Genomic DNA, 15,866 nt, shown 5'->3' on the forward strand with positions numbered 1-15,866 from the left:
TTTCAAGTGAAAGGTCAAGGGGCTGTGAGGGTTCACGGGGCCACGGTGGGAGAGGGTTAGCTGCCCACCCACACACGGTTTCTGGCCACCCCTGCTGAGGCCCAAGGCCATGAGGAGCTGACCCAGGCATAAGCAGCCTGGGGTAAGAACCCTTGGGCTGGCTGTCCTGAGCACAGCCATTGGTTCTTGGACCCAGAGTATCCAGGTGATGCCAGGCCTTAGCTGGGGGTGGGGTTGATTCTTAGCTCCTCCCCCAGGAGGCCGCTTCCAGGCAGGCTGGGAAAGGATGGCCTGGTGGCAGGCTCTGGAACTCCCTGGAGCTGCTCCCTGCACAGCCTGCTGGCCCGGCCAGCCCCACAGCCAATATTTGTGTGTGTGTGTGTGGGGGCTGGTGAGCATCCAGCCTGGGGGGGCAGATGAATCGAAGCTGGGAGACCCAAGCTGCAGCGGGGCCTCAGGCTAGCACTCCCACGTGGCCTTCAAGGCTTCCTCACCCGTGCTGCCCAAGCCAGGCCCGGAGCTGGGGTGAAGGCGTCAGGGAGGAGCCGGACCCTCTGCCCTCGGCCTCCCTGGGGTGGGTGTAGGGGGTTTCTGGTTTTAATGACACTGGAAGACCCTCACGTGGTTTCCCAGCCCCACGGTCCCCACTGTGAGTTCCTGGCCTACAGCAGGGGCTCCAGAGTGTGAGTCCCCTGTCTTCACCGCCTCTCACTCCACAGGATGCGGCGCAGAAACCTGCTAGGGTGAGGGGGCCGGTGGGAGCTGGGGGGACCCCCAGCCGCAGGTGAGTCCCCAGGTGAGGGCCAAGTGCTGTCTGGGAGAGGCTCCGGAGACCGGCTGGGGCCCTGGGCCCATCTCCTAGCAACGTGGCCCCAGGGCCCCTGCCTGTCTGCTTCAGGCACCCCAGGGAGCCAGGCTCAACCCCCACCTCCAGGAGGGGCTGTCTGTCTGGTGAGCTCTGCCGAGGTGGGGGGTGGGGCAGGGTGGCTGGGCAAAACTCTGGCTGAGCCCCCAGGAGGGCAAAGCTGCTGTGGGGTGGCCTTGGGGGAGGACGGGCTCTTTCTTTGTGTGTTTGTCCTCCATCTCTCTGTCTCCCTCCAGATGTCCACATAGTTCCTGCAACTCTCTGCCTTGTGGAAGCCGCCTCCCTTCTCCCTCCATCTCTGTCCTTAGGCCTCTGTGCCCTGTGCCCCACCTCCTTTTCTCCTTCTCCCTTCCCCCCTCTCTACATTCTCTCCCTCTCTCTAGCTCTCACCCTCCCTTTCCTTCCATGTCTCTCTCTCTCTCCCTTCCTTCCCCCCTTCTCCTCTGTGACTATCTCCCTCTTTCTCTTCCTCTCTCTCTCCCTCTCTCTCTCACCCTTTGTCTCCTTGTCTCTCTCTCTTCATCTTTCTCTCTCTCTCTCCCCCCTTCTCCCTCCCTCCTTCTCTCTCTTCCTCTTTCTCTCTCCCTCCCTTTCTCTTTCCCTCTCTCTTTCTTTCTTCATCTCTTCATCTTTCTTTCTCTCCCTCCACCACTTCCCTCCTTCTCTCTCTTCCTCTCTCTCTCTCTGCTTCTCCCTCCCTCCCTCCCTCCTTCTCACTCCCTCCCCCTCTCTCACAGTTCTCAGGATTCTCTGTCTCTTTCTATCCCCTGCAATTTCTCTTTGCCTTATCCCATGTCTCCGTCTCTTCCAAATGCCTCTCCCACATCTCTGTCCCTCGTTGCCCCTCATGTTTCTTGTTTCTCTGACTCTCTATGCCAGCTCCTCTCCTTGAGGTCTCCCCTCCATCAGATGTGCTTTCTCCTCTGTCATCTCTCTGGCCCGGGAGTGTCAGAGGTAGGCACAGGGGTAGGATGTTTAGTAGGTTCTACAGGGAGGTCCATGTAAGCAGGGAGGCCAGACTTCACCTAATGACGGGGATCTGGCCTCTCCCACTCTCTCTGGCCTCCACTTTCCCCTTTGTTAAATGGGTCTAAGCGCTCTGGTGGGAAGGTCTAGATGCTCTCTGGGTTGTGGTTGGTCCCAGACTGGGTAGAAATGGACAGAATATCAGGCCGAGGTGGTGTGTAGCATCTTGTGGAGAGAGGACTTGCACTCCAACTGACAGGCCTCCGGCTGGCACTGCCTCTCCCGCCACCAGAGGCCTGCCACCAGAGGCCTGAGCTGTCTCACTGGGGCCTGGGTGCACCTGGGCAGCTTTGGCTGCGTCCTGGTGCCCTCTGGTGGCAGCAGGTACACACTGCCGCCACCCAGCCTGCCTGCAGGTCCCTGGCAAGGACTCCAGGTCCTTCCTCTGGAGAGACAGAGGGCACTAGGGCTACCAATGGGCTAAACTCTGCTGAGCACTTGGGGTGGACTTGGCCCTCTTCCAACTGCTTCTATGCACTTTCTCACTTTATCCTCTCCGTACCCTAATAGTCTTTCCATCTTACAGATGAGAAAGCTGAGAGGAGCGTTTCAAACCCAGGCAGTCTGATGACAGGCTTGACCACCACGCTTGGAATTCTGCCTCTAAATGATCTGCAGCAGGTGCCTCCAATTCCACCATCAGTGATGACTCATTCTTTGGGGCCACTTAGTTGACTAACAGATGTCTATTTATACCTACTGTGGACATCAGAGCCAGAGGGGCCCATAGAATCCACCTAATCTGACGACACCATTCTATAGATGGGAAGACTGAGGCCCAGAGAGAGAGTGTGACGGTCCCCAGGTCACACAGGTGTGTATGTGTTTGCGGGAGAACCGCCCTTTTTTTTTTTTTTTTTTTTAAGATTTTATTTATTTATTTGACAGAGAGAGAGATCACAAGTAGGCAGAGAGTCAGACAGAGAGAGAAGGGGAAGCAGGCTACCTGCTGAGCAGAGAGCCCAATGCGGGGCTCGATCCCGGGACACTGAGATCATGACCTGAGCTGAAGGCAGCGGCTTAATCCACTGAGCCACCCAGGCGCCCCCAGAGCCGCCCCTCTATGCTCTGTTCAGTGCTCAGCCACCACATGCACCGAGGCAGTGCTGGGACAGGGAGAGAAGACAGTGCGGCCTCTGGAGACACGTGAGGCCACCGTGGGAGAGACTGGAGGCCCTGCAGAGAAAGCGGCAGCTCCTGGAATCCCGCGCGTGGGCGAGTCCAGAATTCCCCGGGGGCACCAGCTGGAGCCCGTGTCCAGGGACAGGGTGGGAGCCTGGCAGGAGGTGTCTGAGCGTGGACCCGGGCGCAGTGGGGACAGGCAGGTGTCCTGCAGGCCAAGGAGCCTGGCTTTATCATGGCAGCAGCTGGTTGGGGGCCGGGGCGTGCCGCCTCCTGCCATGTTGGCTCCCTCTCATGGGCTTTCCTGAGTCCCTGTGCTGGGCCAGGTGTTGCCAGCGGCCCTCGCCATCCAGCCTACTGAGCACAGAAGACTGCCTCAGAAGGGGCCACCGACATCTCTGTGGTGGTGGAGGTCCTGGGGGGCAGTGGGAGCTTGCCTGGGAGCCCTCTGTGGGGAGCGAAATCCTGGAGCTAACTAGTCACAGAGCACGCAAGGAGCCGCACGTTGGGCTGTTCACTTAGAAAGTGAGCTTTTTGCAGACTTCAAAGGGAGAAAAGAAAAAATAGACAGAATTCTGCCCTGGGTGGGAGGGAAGGCTGGAGGGGCCTGGATGGAGAATGCAGTGGGGGGAGTGAATGCTGGAACCCCGTTCTGGGCGGTGGGTGTGGGGGGTAAAACTTCAAGGATTTGGGGAGGCTCAGGGACCCCTGGAAACTTCCTCTCCCCCTGCCCCCTCCCCAGAAGTCAGAGGGGGCAGGAAGCCCACTGAAGGCACAGATCTAGGACACTGGGGAAATCCACAGGTGCCCAGCACCTACACCATACCTATATGTCGATAGGCTCCCAGGTGACCCTGACTTTGTCCGGCTGCCCAGCCTGCAGGTGCCCCAGCTCTCCAAGATTGGTTGGAGGCCATCTTGGACTGTCAGCCACTCAGGGCTTATGCCCGCCACCTACCCCTGTGGCCCAGAACAGAGTCCCTGGGGGTCATTCCAGGCCACCAGAGGAGGGGGCCGAACCCTGTCTCCAGCCCTAGCGATGGGAGGCACCGTTGAGCTGTCACGTGGACGTGCCATCCCGGAACCTCTGCCCCCAGGGCCTCAAGAGGATGTCCATGGCACAGGCTGAGTCATAAAGGTCACCGGTCATGGGAGAACAGAGTGGGCAGTGAGGGCACCCACCACTAGCCTGGACCCAACCTCATTGACTTCTGCTGGCTCTGATCTTCTGCCCCAGGCAATTGTCTGCCCTGGGGTTCTCCCTCTCTCCTTCTCCTCTTTTCTACCCTCCTCATAGCTTCCCCAGCTCTTCACTCCCATCTGGATCCCTTTAGAGATAAGCAGACCTGGTCTGAGCCCCAGCTCCCGCCCCCCTCACGCCCTCCTCCTGCCCCCACAGCTCCTGAGCTCCATGAGCTTGGACAAGGTGATAAACCTCTCTGAGTCTCAGTTTACCTACCTGAAAAGTTGGAAAGTTCCTCTCTCAGGAAAAGGATGGTGATGCTCTGTAGACCATCAAAGGTTGGCTGAGCTCTTCCTCTGTGGCGGGCACTGCGCAAGCGTTCTATTGTTTTGTGGAACTGCCAGAGCACTTTACCTTCAACATCCCCACGTCCTCAGCTGGGATGAGGAGGTTCAGGAAGAGGCTTGTTCCTGGTTGTGCAGCTGTCAGTGCAGAGCTGGGCTTTGGGCTCCGAGATCTGGGTTCTTTGCCAGGCTGGGCCCTGGCGCATGGAGCAGGGCCATGGGCAGGGGTGTGACCTCACCAGTCAGGGGTGTGGGCGGGGCAGGCACCTGGTCCTCTGCTGTACAAAAGTTAACATCCTGGGTTTGGGAGTAGGCCTCAGTTTCCTCATCTGTAGAATGGGGAAAGTGGCAACTATCCCTAGGGGTGCGTGGTGGTGAGTAGGGACAGACTGGGTAAAACGGAAAGAGCCTGGGATCTAGCCTCCCGGACACTCACCTGCCCAAAGCAAGAAGGACTCTTGGGTTGAGGCTGAGTAGGATCCCACATTGTGGAGAGAGTTACACAGCAAATATTGGTGAATTTAACCCTCGGTTAGTGAATGTTTCCTGCAACCGCTATTGCAAATCCTGAGATTTGTGCCCAAGGGATGAAAATGGCCGCACATATCATTTCAAGTGCACCCCCCCACCACCTGCCAAGGCCCTGAGCTTAGTCTCCTGGGTCATGCATAGTCCCCACACACAGGGGAGGAAACAGCAGCTCAGAGTGGGAGGGCCGGGCGCACCCCGAATCCCACAGCCACACAGCCCGGGGAAGGGGGCAGAGGTCCTGGCCCTCCTTACCCCGTGTGGCTTTCACTCCCCCAAGGGGCCGGAGGGTGGCAAGGCTGGCTCCCCCCACCCCTGCCGCTGCCTCCCTTAGCATTGCAAATAACTCGCACCTAGGTTGCCTATTATGTGGCTGGGGAGATTCGTATCTGTAGGTTCTAATTCACCCTAATTGACCCTGCAGGGAATCTTTCAAACTCCTGGGCTTTTACAGCTTCTTGGAGTTTTATTTTGGCTTTTGAAAAATTGTGCATTTATGCCAAACCTGCTGGTTAGAAATCCATGCCTTTCTGACCAAGGGCAAAACAGCCAACGTGCTTAGTGGCCGGGTCCCTGAGCTCCCCGATGTGGTCAGGCCCTGGACATCCTCCAGCACCCCCATCTCACAGCTGAGGCCGCTGAGATTCAGAGAGGGCTGCAGTGATGACAGTGGCTAGCCTCTTGGCCACTTACTGAGCACGGAGCTCCATGCTAAGCTAAGCGCTGCATGTGCATTATGTAGAGTTGCCCGAGGTCCAGCTGCTACCAACTGTCAGACGCGAAGGGTGGCTTGGCTAGGAGAGAGAAGATCCAGGCAGAGCCCATGAGCCTGTTCTGGTCTTGACAAGTGTGAGCTTCTTGTGGGACATTGAAGAGGCAGAGCTCGGCTGTTCCACTCGGAGCAACTCAGTTAACCTCTCTGTGCTTCAGTCCCCCATCAGCAGAACAAGGAGGATAATAATAGCACTGACCTAATGGGCTTGTGTCGGGGTCAAATGGATTACGTGAGTGGGGTTGGGGACAGAGAGGCCAACACTGGGTGGGAGGAAATATGGGGGGTGGTGGTGAGGACCACATCCTGGGGTGGGGGGGGATGGCAGACAGAGTGTAGAGGATGGAAGGGTTGTTGGTAATGAGGGACCCCAGAACCGAGAGGCAGACTGGGAGCCTGGCTGGGTCATCAGGGGAACTGGGAACAGCTAGGTAGGAGCAGGACACTGCCTAGGGGTAGGTAGAGACGGTGGCGGGGGGCTGCTGTGAGCCTCCGTAAAGAAGAATTTGGGTCTGAAGGTCTTGGGATCACCTACCCATTCCTGCTTCCTCTAAGGCCCCCAGGTCCCCTCCATACCCCACCCAGGGGGCTGCTGGTGGAGGGCAGTGGCTGTCTTGGCTTGAGTCCTGCCTCTAGGAACCCATGAAGTGCCCCAGGGAGACCAAGAGCATAGAGGGCGGGGCACTGGGGCTGGCCTCTCACTGTCCCCATTAGGGGCAAAGGCTTTCACGGGTGGGGGCACTCATGTCCGCAGGGTGTCCTGAGGCACGAGGTGCAGGCACCTAGCTGGGCTCCAGGCCTAGCCTCCCAACATGGATCCTGGAGCCCCTGGGTCTGGCTGCCCCATCTAGCCCAGCCCACTACACACATACCAGGATCACCTTGGCTGGACCCCCTGAGCCTCTCCTATCACCCAGCTCTGCTTCAGCGCCTTTGCACAAGGGGCTCCCCTGCCTGGCTGGCCCACTCCTCCTTCCTCCTCCTCTGCCTTTGCCTTCAAGACTCAGCTCGGGAGTTACCCCGCTTCAGAACACTGTTGACACTCTGCCTGGTTAGGGAGCCCTCCTGAGCAAGGCCGCCTCCTGCAATGACAGTGCGCCCTTGCCTGTCTCGTCCCCATGGTGAGGTTCCTGGCATCTCCGGGGCCCGGCCTGCTGTGAATACCTGTGCCTCCACCACATAAGCAAGAAATGGTGTTGGGAGAACAGGGGAGGAAGGCGGCCAGAAGCTGCCCAGAGACACAGCACTGAGAGGGGAGCTGGATTCTGGGCCAAAGCATCAGAACGAAGGGTGGGGGGAGGGGGTTTGGTGAGTTCCGAACCTCTTTCACGCCTTCTTCCTTCATCTGTAAGTCAGGGCAGTCATGCTTCAGAGGTGTGTAGAGGGCGCACGGCGTTCTTCTGGGTTATTATCAGGGCTTGACGCTGCCCGGAGAAGAGCCGGGGCTCCATGGTAGAGGGGGCCCCAGAAGGCACCAGCACCAGAGTTTGTCCCTGTTCTGAGGGCTTGAGTCTGGTAACCCCTCAGGGGTTGATTCTAGCATTTTCTCCCAAACTCCGCCAAGCAGCCTGACCTAGGGGAGATAACCTGCTCTGTGCTGTGTGACCCAGGCAAATCACTGAACCATTCTGAGTTAATTAACTCTTCTCATCTGTAAAATACTTAACAATAATCCTAATACCTCGTTCAATTACTTTATTCATGCACTCATTCAGCAAACACTTACTGAGCCAGGTAGTGTTGCCATCAGATGAAAAGCGTGGATAAGGGCCTCCCCTGGGGTGGACACAGGTATCTGACCCCCACCCCAACCAGGCAGCTCCAACTGGGAGGTCCCCTCCCAGGGCAGAGCCCTGCCTGGAGGCCTCGGAGCCTTGGGTCCCTGCAGGGGGTGAAGCTAGGGCGCCCTCTTGTGGCCACAGCCCTCCACGTACCGCCCCTCTCCGGGGAACCAGAATCCCCAGTGCCGGGTGGTCAGCGGGGAGGGAGCCCTGGGGAGCTCCTCCGCTCCGCCGCGCCCCGCTCCATCGTGCAGAAGGGGCACCCCAGGCCCTGAAAGCGCTGCAACTTGTCCCAGGCCACACTGTGAGTTGAGGGTGGCCCTGGCTTCCAGCCTAGAGTCCTCACTTTGGGTGGAGTGGGGGAGACAGGGGGCGGAGGACGGGCCCTGCCCCTCCCTTCCCCGTTCCCCGAGGCCACCCTCCCAGAGGCTGCCTCTTCCTGGCAGGACACTCCCGGGCAGCCCGGGCGCAGCATGCCCGCTAGCTCGTGGGCAGGCCCTGGAAAGTAACGGCTGGTGCAAGTGGGCGTTTGGCGGCACTGCCCGGGCTCAGGCGCTCGCCAGCTGGCAGCCTGTAACTCCGCCCCCCACCTGGACCCGCCCTGCTCAGCCTGGGGGCGGGGCCTGGGCTGCCCCACCCACTCCACCGCAGGCCTCAGGGTCTGACACCCACCCTCCCTGTGATCCTGGAGGGAAGCAACCTCTCTGGGAACCTCAGAACACAGGGTCGGACCTTCTTAGACTCGGGCTAAGCTGGGCTGTGCTCAGGGGGTGTGGATGGAACCTCTAGGTAAAGATGGCCCAACCCAGGGGCTCCCTTTGACCCTTAGCTGGTCTGGGCCATGGATGGCAAGGAGGGTGCCCTGTGTACGTGTGTGTGCACTTCTCCATGGGACCGTGTCCATCTGTAGGGATTCGTATTTCTTTCTTCCATTCATTCATCCATCCATCCATTCATTTATTCATCAGACAACTGGAATCTGTCCCAGGCCCTATCCCTGCTCACAGGCAGAGATGCTCGCAGGTAGAGAACAGACAGAGGTAGAGGGGTGCAGGGTGCTATTGGGGTTGTTGGAGCCCCAGGAAAGGACCATTTGCAGGGGCAGGAAGGCTTGAGGCCTCCAAGGGGAGTGTCTAGAGGCCGGGGGGAGTTGGCCAGGCCACTCGGGGCCAGGTGGTGTGGCCGCTGGGAGCCGGGCTCTGTGCTATGGCCCACCCCATTCTTCATTAGTCTTCATGAAGAAGGCAGTAAGCAACCTCGTTTCCCGAGTGAGGAAAGAGCTCAAAGCGATGGCTTACAATGTCCAAGATCACACAGCCACCAAATGGCTGGCCCAGGATTCAGACCCGCGTCGAGGGTCTAGAACTCGTGTTTTAAATTGCTCTGCTCCTCAGGCCTCAGTGAGGGGAGTGGGCAGGGCCTGGTGGCCTCAAAGGCCAGGCTATGGGAGCAGCGGAAGTGGGGGGACTTGGTTAGACTGGAGTTCTGGTAAGAGCCCCTTGGTAGCTGATGGGTACTTTTGTGTGTGTGTGTGTGTGTGTGTAGTGATAGTGGCGAGGATGTGCAGAGTGGGGAGGCAGGTGACAAGAAGTTGGCAGCAATCCAGAAGGGGCCTGGATTTGGCGGGATGGGAGGCAGGAGGGGTAGATGGATTCTGAGCGTGAGGGAGGGGTTCGGACAGGAATACCGGATGTGGCTGGCGAGCGGGAGAGGCAGCAAGAGTCTGGTTAGGGAAGTAGGCCGTGATGGGGGTATTCTCTGGTGGGAGAGAGGAGCAGACACAGGCTAGGGTGAGCTCAGCCTCGGACCCCGCCCTTGGGGCAGAACCCCTGCTCGCTGGGTACCCTGGGGCCCTCTCGGAGCTGAGGGCCGGCACCCAGCCCGGCACTGATGGAGAGCAGTCAGAGAGGCTCTGTCAGCCTCAGCTGCACCCTGGGCACCCCAGCCCTGACCACCTCCAGGCCTGGGCTCCCGGGGTCCCTGTGGGCTGTGGGGAGAGTGGGATACTAGACACCATCCTACCAAAGATGGCTCTGGCCAAGTCCCGGAGGGGCAAGGGTGTCTGGCCCTGGGCACGGTGGTCCGAACCTCCTGGGGTGGACGGTTGCCCACCTCCCTCTAGATATCGTCCCTCCTGCTTTCCTTCCAGCATTCAGCTCAGGTCGTTTCCAGCAGCCTAATGTCCCTCCTGAGGCTGACCTGGGTCCCTCCGGCTGGGTCCTCTATCTCTCCCCCTGTGAGAGCCTTGCCGGCTTTTTGGAAGGCTGAGCGCCCTCCCAGCCCAGCTGGCAACAGTCCACTTTCTAAGTGTCCATCCCTGATGAGTACTGCACAGCCCATCCCACCTGATGCTGGGCTACCCTCCACGAGCCTCAGTTTCCTCATCTGTCCTCATGGGCTTAGAGATTTGGGACCTGCAGAGCCATGGAAGGGCAGGTCTTTAGGATGAGGAGAGGGCGCATGCCTCAGAGTGCTTGTGGAGGGGTTCTCTTGTCTTATAAGGGCCCCTCCCTGCCGTGTGGGGGGCCGCTCCTCCGGAGGCTCTGTGGGCCCCTCCTCTGGGGCCCCTCCCTGGCAGGCTGCCAGCAGCTCTTCCAGGCTAATTAAGTTATTTTGGAGAGGCTGTGGAGGGTGGATTACCGAGGAATTGGCTGTGGGCCGTGATGGGTGCCAGCCCCAGCCCCCACCCTGGCGCCCGGCCGCTCTGGAAACGTCGGTGATCTGGGGCCGCTCTCTCCGTGCCGAGCTGCAGGCATCGGGCTGTGGGCTGCCTGGGCCTGGGCACCTGCCCGTGTCAGATGGGGGCCTGTCGTCCTGGCTCACACCCTAGAGCCTGGCCCACAGCCCTCCTGGTCAGGAGGGGGCTTGTGGTGGCCCTATTTAGGGGTCAAAGCTGAGACTTTCCAGCGGGTGCCCCAGGCCTGCCCCAGGCTGCCCCAGCTCTCCACTCTGGGGGCCGCGGGGCTCGTCTCCCTGTGCTCCTGTGACTCTGGAACAGCAACAGAAGAGCCGAGCCCTTGCTGGCTGGGGCCAGCTCCACTCGACAAGGATGTGCGCCTGGCCAGCATGTTCCCGGTGACGGGGTGAAGCCTGAGTCACCAGACCCGCACGGCAAGCGGGAAGGGATGGGGCACCACCCCTGCACACGGGCCCGTGGCTGACCTCGTGGCTGGGCCTCTGTGTGCCATGGCCTGGGTCCCACACGCGGATCCATGGCCCACACAGGCGGGGAAGAATGCCTTTGGTCCCTTCTCTGGGCCTCAGGTGGCTCTTCTGCAGAGCGGGTGGTGACGATTCCCACCTTGGAAGGTTGCTGTGGGGTTTCAGTGTCATGGCTGCTGGTCTGGGGGAGCTGCCCATGAAGAGCACCGCTTAGCAGACTGGTTCCTGGTGTCCCACCCCTTCTGGCACGCCTACCTGCTGGGACCTTCCCCCGGCTCTCTCTGTGGCCCCTGGTTGTGCAGGGTGGAGTGCGGGGGGAGCTCTCAGGGCCTTGCCTGGACTCTGGTGAGATTGGGGGGATGGGGCAGGAACAGGCCAATGCTGTGTGCTCCCTGGGAGGGAACCCTGACAGGTAGCTGTAGTGACAGCAGAGCAGTGCCCCCCACCCCCGCACCGGTCTCTAATTCCTGACAGGAGCTGCACAGCCGGAATCAAGGGGAATGCCGGGTGGTGGGCGCCCTGGGGCTCAGGAACACACAGGCTCGCACGACAGCCCCTCCTGGCAACACCTTCCTCCTGAGCCAACCCCTACCTTCACACCCTGCTCTTCAGACGCAACTGCCTGCACCTGTCACATAGCCCCCCCATGCCCCTAAACACGCCCACCACAGATGGCTTTGTAATCACACACGCGAACGCTCACATGGGTACGGCGCACAGATCCGCATGCACGTGCCTGCGGCCACTCACACACCCGTGCAGGGTACCCACAGCCCAGTCAGCCCTGTACACTCCCCCCCGACACCCTCCACTGGGAGAGGGCTCGGTGGTACAGAGATTCCCGGGGTGAGGGGAGTGGGCAGGAGGGGCTCCCCATCCTGTTCTCCCCTGGGACCTCTTGCATCAGTCTCTGCCTTCGCCCTAGGCGGGGCACCAGCACACGGGCAGGCAGCTGGGCCCCCTACCTGCTCTTCCCTCCCCAGGGACCCCTGAGTCCACCCACAGCCAGCACTGCCTCTTACCCTCATGGGTCACACGGGGCAGAATGAGTGGGACACCTGGAATGTGCCTCGTGACTCCAGACACGCTGAGGTGGCCCGGGGAAGGGCCCTCGGGAACAAGCAAATTTATCAGCTGTGTGACCTTCGGCAAGTGACCACTCTCTCTGAGCGTTTTCTCATTTGTCAAATGCGAGCCATGGTCATACCTGCCTGGAGAAAGTAAAAAACGAGATTGCAGGAAAAGCATACAGGAGGTGCTTACTGAATGTGGGTGCAATCCGTAGTGAGAAGCTCAAGCCCAAGGAGACAAAAGGATGCCACTCACTCATAGGGACAGGCACACAGTAGGTGCTCAACACACACCCTTTCTCTTCCATTTGTCCTTGGGAGCAGACCTGGGACTCAGACCCAGGACTTCTGACTCTGTCCAGTGTTCCTGGCCGTGCTCTGAGTGGCATTTAGGAAGCTCCTCCTGTATACAGGATGCAGTTCCTGGGATGGTGGGTGGACAGACGCCAGCCTCCACCTGCCTTTGTCCCAGCTGCCTCCTATGTACCACTCCCTCCACATACCTACATACGTGTATACTTCCTCCAAACACCCCAGGAAACAATTCTCCAAAACCTCCAGAGACAGCCTCTCATTTGCCATGGGTTAATGCCCCGTTCGAGAGACGGGTCAACCGAGACTGAGGTTCAGTGACCCACCCAGAGTCATTTAATCACATAGACCCATGACTTCCCTTCCACTGGACTCCCCTGCCATCACCCCCCACACCTTCCTCTCCAGCGACTGGGGCCCACGTAGTGTCCTGACATCCAGCTGTGGCTCCCTCCCGGGGCCATGTCCCCTGTTCACGCCCCTCTCCTGCAGGCTCTGTCCACCTCGCTTTCTCCCCCATGTACCACACACACACCTCTTGGCTCCTAGCTTCCGTCCCTCCAAACATCCCTTCTCCTTGCCCCAGGAGGGTTTTGAGCCCAAGCAGACTACTCAGTGGCTCCTACTGCCTTCAGGGTGAGGTCTGAGGTCAGTGGGTCAGCTTTCCCTCACTCTTTCCCCCGCTCTGCTCGCCGCACTCCCAAGCCTGAACACGGACCCTGTGTTCCTGTCTCTAGAGCTGTGTTGCCCGACATGGCAGCCATTAGCCATGTATGGTGATTTAAACAGAATTAAAATGAAATAAAATAAAAAATTCCATTTCTCAGTCACACTGGCCACATTTCAAGTGTCCAGTAACCTTAGGAGTCTGCTGGCTACTGTACTAGACAGTGCAAATTTAGAACTTTCCAGCATTGGCTCAAGTTCTTGGTTCATGCCCTTCTTTCTGCTTGGATATGGTCCTTTGTTTATGCTAATGTCCAGATCCCTCCTCTAGCCACTATGTTGCTTCCAACATGAAGCCCTCCTTCCATCCTCCTTCCCCTCAAGCTACAAATGTCCCCTTACTCCCTCCTTCCCTCCTCTGCTAACCTCGTAGTTTCTCTGTCCTGCCAGGTGATCCAGAGCCCTCTCCACTCTGTTCACACATCTTGTCTTCCCCATGGGATGTGACCTTCACAAGAGCAGTCAATGCCCATGGCCGACTCAGCTACCCCAGCACCCAGCAGAAGGGCTGGTCACTGAGGCATCGATGACTGCCCGCTTCCACAGAGAGACCGACTGAATGAATGCCCACAGACCAATGCAACCCAAAGCGCTCTTTCAAGCAATCTGCTCTCCACACTTGCATGCCTCCATCCATGGGAAGCTCACTCCCTTACGAAGGATCCATTTCATCTTCAGATGCCTCTACCTGTCTAGAAATCTGGCTTAGTGATAAGGCAGAAACCGTCTCTGGGGCTGCCTCTTGAGGGTCCATCTCTGTCCCCAGGAGTCACACAGACTCCAGCTCATAGGCACACAGAATCAGTCTTCAGCAAAGATCCCTGGATGCAAACCTTCCACACTTACCTGCTCTCTGGCCAGCCTCATGCTCCCGAATACCCGCCCTGGGGAGTTTATTTCAGACTCTGGGAAAATAGATTCGGCACAACTTGTTGAGAAACAACCCGAAGACTGAGAACCAAGGAGCCATCTCTGGGCAGAGGAGGGCCTCGGAGCCAAAGGGACATGCTCAGAAGGTCTTACCTGGGCCACGGGTGACGGCAAGCCCCGGACACAAGGAAGTCACCATAATGCTAAATGTGCTTGTGGTAAGACAGGGCGCCGTGGTTTTGCTTCTTTGTGCCTTCTCGTTGTTATCTTTTCCAAACATATTGAACCAGTACTAATTTTAGGGGGAATACATTCATACAGAGAGAACTTCATTTCGTACAACTGAAAGTGCTTCTGGATGCCATGGGGAGCCAGCCGCCCGGATCCAGGGACAGCCCAGGTATCCCCCCTGCTAGGCCTGCCATGCTATGATGTCTCTGCCCCAAGGCGGCTCTTCCCTGAGGAGCCCTGGGAGCCTGGTTGAAGGGGAGGTGCCAGTCTTGCCAGGAACCCTTTCTCACCGCCCTTGCATCCTTACCTCGGGCGTGGCTGGGAAGCATCTTGGCAGTTCTCTCCATATGTGACTCTTCCTCATTGTCTCCGACATGCAGAATCTTTTTCAGGGCACCACGTCTTCCCTGTGGGATCTTCCTTGCAGGCTGGCGGCGGCGGGCCATGGGCGCACCATCCTAGCTGGGGGCTGTCTGTGCTCGTGTGCAGACAATGCAGCTGATGTGATGGCCTGACCCTGGAAACTATAATTTGGGCATCCCTGGTCCAGGGACCCCTTCCCAGTTAGGCTGGGTCTCCACCATCCCCTATGGCCAAGGGAAGCCAGAAGTGCCAGAGACCCAGGCAGGAGCGCACAGCAAGCCAGGACAGCTGCCAGCCCATGGCCTCTGCCTGCCCCGACCCTGCCCCTGGGTCCCTAGGACCCCTGGATGTAGACTCATCAGGCAGAGTGTTTGCTCCAGGTTCCTGCAGGAAAACCCAGTGCATCAGGAGGGCATCTCAGCTGGGCTCCTGCAGCCCCAAACCCCAATGGGACCACGCTTCCAAGAAGTGGGAGCAGCCCACAGCACAGCATCTCCTCGCCCCATTTGTGAGGACCAATCCTCGGGTTCCTTGTTCTCTGGCATAGAACAGGTGGAGACAAGAAGCGACAAAAGGCACAGGACTCCCTGTTCCTATGCTTGGTTAACTCCTACCCCCATTTTAAGGAGAGGGAGACTGAGGCTTGGTGTAAGAGACTTGTCCAAGGTCATCCAGTCTGCAACAGAGCTAGGATTATTACCCAAGATATTAGGCTTCCCATGGAGGGGATCAGGACTTCTGGAAGGGCCCCCCACTACCAGGAACTCTCCATGAACTGTTCTTCCAGACTCCTTTGGTCTCATGTGGGCCCATTGTAGAGTAGGAACAATCCATCTGTCCTGAGGTAGTATGTGCCCTAAAAAGGAGCACAGAGTCAGATTTTTACTGTCTGATATTGGGCAAGTCACTTAACCTGAGTCTTTCCTTTGCTGTAGCTGGTTGGGAGCAGAGGAGCTTTCCTTCTGAAAAAGAAAGGGAAATCATATAATAAATTGTTAAAAGCATTCCTCGTAGCTTCCTAACCGGCCTAGGGGGTCCATTGTATAAATGAGGGTAGGAGAGACCCAGGATCCCTAGGTACTGAATAGCAAATGTCAGATGTGAACCCAAGTGATCAGCTCCAAAGTCTCTGAGATCAGAGGCCTTTGCAAGGGAAAGAGTGTGGGGGCTGGCCTGGCTGGGCCCCTGGCCCAGGCCCTGACCTCGAGCCTTTAAGAGCCTCCCCACTTGCTGAGTCATAGTTTACCTTACCTGGGGCGATAAGGGGGCCTGGTGAGGTCGCATGCTAAAACTGACACAGGAGGAGCTCAATCCGTGTTACTTCCGGACAGACAGCCCCTGGCCCCACTCAGCAGGCATCAGCTGGAGGGGGCGCCTGCCCGGGGATGGAGGGCAGGACAAGTGTGTGCCTGACGCAGAGCCTGACATGCAGCAGGTGCTTGATAAATGCTTGATAAATTTGTTGAGCAAGTGAAGCAAAGTTGGCGAGGGGCCAAGGTCCCAGTCCCGTC

The sequence above is a fragment of the Enhydra lutris genome, unplaced genomic scaffold (assembly GCF_002288905.1).
Source record: "Enhydra lutris kenyoni isolate GAN:26980312 unplaced genomic scaffold, ASM228890v2 scaffoldscaffold9, whole genome shotgun sequence".
NCBI classification, from domain to species: Eukaryota; Metazoa; Chordata; class Mammalia; order Carnivora; family Mustelidae; genus Enhydra; species Enhydra lutris.